This window comes from Ischnura elegans, chromosome 9 (genome assembly GCF_921293095.1).
Source record: "Ischnura elegans chromosome 9, ioIscEleg1.1, whole genome shotgun sequence".
Classification (NCBI taxonomy): Eukaryota; Metazoa; Arthropoda; class Insecta; order Odonata; family Coenagrionidae; genus Ischnura; species Ischnura elegans.
The window spans coordinates 39,967,118-39,971,223 of NC_060254.1; the positions used below are offsets into that span (position 1 = coordinate 39,967,118).

At 36.6% G+C, this 4,106-nt stretch overlaps 1 non-coding gene across 1 annotated transcript; it reads left to right on the plus strand.

Annotated features, from left to right (window-relative positions):
- The first annotated feature begins 3,645 nt into the window (after positions 1–3,645).
- Positions 3,646–3,718, plus strand: Trnaf-gaa. Its single transcript has one exon. It is a non-coding gene; the product is annotated as a tRNA-Phe (tRNA).
- The last annotated feature ends 388 nt before the right edge of the window (positions 3,719–4,106 follow it).

Genomic DNA, 4,106 nt, shown 5'->3' on the forward strand with positions numbered 1-4,106 from the left:
AACGATCTCAGTTGTCGGTCACCTCCTCCAAGTACATCCAATATCGACATGAACTTGGAATGTATGAAAACCAGAACGTTTGGTTGCGCCGCCAGCAACGCCGCTTAAAAATGAAATTTATAACAACACGTTAAAATGTAAATACTACTTCAATTTTACTTTATAATAATTTCCATCTTTATTTCATGTTTATCATGTAGAAAACAAAGTTCTTCAACTAAATCTGCACTGAGGCAAGTTTTTATTTCCGTTGCATTCGATGGCACCAGTTGCGAGAAAATAGTGCATCTGCCTAATTTCGAGCCATGACGAGCTGAAATTGTATTATAAATATACGGAGAGGAAAAACTTCTAATAATTAATAATCACATTATTTCTAATACAATCCATTTCACTGTCTAATTTAACAGGTTCTCTAAATAAAACCATTTCTCGGAGAATATATATACCTCGACTTGAGCTCAAACAGGAAGCTGCTACTTCGTGCTCTTAGTGCTCTTACCTTCCGAGTCACAACAGCAATCTTAAATAGGGAAGGTGCTTTTTACCTCTATGGATTTTTGTTTTACATGAAAAGGGTGGTTGCTTTTCGAATAGTGTTACCCTATGATATAATAATTTGTAGGAGAATCAACAGACATTTACAATGGAAACTGAAACGCTTACTATCGGCCAAATCTTAGATTTCCATTTTTTTAAGACGAAGGCTTTATCTGCTTCGATACTGATATTTCTCTGGTTGCTCACATCTATCCCGATGGTAAAATTGGGATTTTTATCATTACAAGTGGAAACTTTTCTCTTTCTCATAATTACATTCCTTTCTGCAATTTAAATCAAAAACTTAAATTTAAATTCATATTTTAATAAATCGAATCAGAGCAGAAGCGTTTTTTTAGAAATAAAAAAGCATTCACTTTAGATTTAAAAAATTATTGCATAGCAACTAACTCCTCCGAGATATTACCGCAAAGCTTTAGTAAAAATGGTCTTTGCCGGAAATGGAATTGGATTAGACAACTGATTTTCGGTGTTTTTCAAGAATAACCAGCGGTTTATCTCCTTCGAAGCAACAAAACGCCCATCAAATTGCCTAAATTATTCTAAGAAAAAGTCATACACCTTAACCTGGATTCAACCCTGTATATATCCCTCATATTGCGCCTAGTGCCTCACCTATTGAGTCATGAAATAAATCTTTAAAAACGAAAGATGGTTTGCATTTCTTCTTTAATTTTTTTCGATTCATAAAACGCTAGTTACATCTTGAATAGTGTTTACATGAGAGATAGCCATTTTTTTGCGCGCATTGGAAGGCTTTGATAAAGTATCAATGGCTTACTACCGGTAAAAACCTTCGTTTTCTGTCTTTTCTCGGCGACGACATTCATGTCTGCGATATTTTTCTTCGCGGACCACTTATGAGTCCTCCTCTCGGCCCATTTCGGTAGACATCCATCCAGTATGTAAAAATAAAAATGTAAGGATGGAGTACCGGAAGTGGAGAAGGGTTTTGGAGGCCAGGGTACGGCTCAGAGAGAAAAGAAAAAATAGCAGGGTTTGGGTGAGGGACGGTGGAATAAAAATAGGGTACGAGGAAGTGAGATACGAGTTCTTCTCCGACTGGCCAGCGCAGTGTAATGGGATTGACTCTGGGGTAACACGGGTATCCTTATGTCCTTCTACTCCATAGCAGCCGACTCACCGTCGTCAAACTACCCCAATTCTCCCACCCCAAAAACGCTATCCCCTTTTACCCCTACAAAGGACTGCATCTACTTTCTCACCCCACGTGCCGACCCCTATATCGCCTGTGATATCCACGAGAATCTCCGTACAACTCCAGCCCTTCATATTCTCCACTCCCACGCATTGTCACGTTTCATAGCAACGGCATGTGGGGGATATATCGAATACAGATGTACAGATATGAATAATATTCATTGAATATATCAATGAGGTGAATGCTGCGATTCATACGACTTCGTAGGAAGTATGAACGATTTCTTTCGTGTAATATCCTACATAAAGAGCTTGTTATGAGCATAGCAAAAGAAAAGATTCCTGCGATCAAAATAGTAATAATAATAGAAAAAATAAAAATAAATTTGCACAGAAAAATTTTTTATCGCGAACTAAACAGATTGCAAGTATATTTTTGTCCAATAAATTTTTGCATGAACTTTGATGTAAACAAATTTCTTGTTCTGACTCTCCTTCGTTCTCGTTCATTTAAATGATAGCAGCGCTGCCATCGGAATTTGGTGGCCACTTTTTGAACTGATTTCCATATTTAATTTTTAATTCTGAATAACAATCAAGATAAAGATAAAATCATATTAAAAGTGTTAGAATATTGCATTGTCATCTGGTTCTGAGTTATCTTGAAAAATTCAGCTTGATGCTCACCTAATTGGAATGTGGGTAAAACATGAATTGCAAGATTTTCCTCGGACAAGATGAAAAAAACCAAAGCTAGTCTATAAAAACGTTATAAAATAATATAAAATATGGCCTATGATACAAATGCTCACTTACTGTCATCAACGTCATTAAAATTACAGTCATTAGAAAAGCATCCGGACCCGATGAGAGAAGTAAAGCTATATGAATAACTAATAGAGCATGAAATTACCTATTCTTTGATACATAATTCGGTAGAATAACAAGAAAAATTATAATACCTTTTATTTGTAGAAACATAATAACATCAATAGTTAGTCCGAATATTGAGAAGAATGTTATTTTCATGAAATTTTCAAAGCATACCTATGAGATTGTGCTTCATTGTAAGACGGAGAATTACATGCAAAAAATAGGCTCTCCACAACAGGGGCGCAGCTAGGAATTAAGGCTAGGAGGGGTTTTAGGCGCAACTAATACGTTTGTGTCTGGGGGTATGGCATACCGGCCAGGGTAAGCGGAAGGTGCCTCCCAGAGAAAAGTTAGGATAAATAGTGAGTTTTACGACTTTGAGGCATATTTTATAAATCATTAAAAAATTCTATAAGTAATATTGATGGAATTAAGTAAAATAGGTTAACTTAAAAAAATTCTAAGGTCTGGGGCATTCTAAGGGGGGGGGCGGTTATCCCCCAAAAACTCCCCCCTCTCTACACCACTCCTCAATAAAAGATTATCTGGAAATAGCATGTTTATACAGGCTATTTCCAGGCATTTTTACAGGCATGGTGTTATTTATCTAAGCTAAAGCACCATTTTCATGAATTGCTAGAATATACTTGTCGAGGCTAGGTCTTGACAGAAATAACTCTCCTATTTGGGAAGTAGGATAACAAGCAATGGGAGAAGCAAGAATGAATTTGTCAGTGGAATAGTCCAGGCGGAGAGAGCATTCTACAGAAAGAGAGATCTTCTTAAGGCGGGAAATTTAAGCACAGAGGGCGGAAACAATTTATCATAACTTACATTTGGAGTATACTTATCTACGGAAGTCATGAGTATACGATGATCGAATCGGATAAATCAAGGGTGGAGCCTTTCGGAATGTAGCCTCTCTCTGTAGTCATACACGTATTTTGGATCGTTCAAAGTCACTCAATGAGGACACATAACCAGCGTTTGAGCTAGATATTTAACATACTATTATAATTAGTATATATATTCCCCTACACCCTCCCATCAGCCGAAATAGCTCAGTTGGGAGAGCGTTAGACTGAAGATCTAAAGGTCCCTGGTTCAATCCCGGGTTTCGGCAATTGTTTTTGCTATCAAACATCATTCGAGAATCTATTTTCCGCATTGAAGAGTTGTGAATGCTTTTGAAGGAATCTTTACAAATATTTTCATATCATTTTCGCTGTATTGAGAGATGGTATCACTGTCTCAAAACTGGTTTTACCCTTTTTTCGCAACTAATTTATTTTACTACTTTTTTTCGTGAACAGCCATATCGATCGACAGCTATTTCCACCGATACTTTAACTCCATATTCAAATTACTTGCGTGAAGTGACTTAATTTAAAGAATTAAGTAGGCTCAAACAGCATGCAAAATAATTTACTGAAATTAAAATAATCGGATCACCCGCGAAGGTTATTAGCCTTACGTGACTCGGAAAATTTTTGGAACGAGCGTATATATAA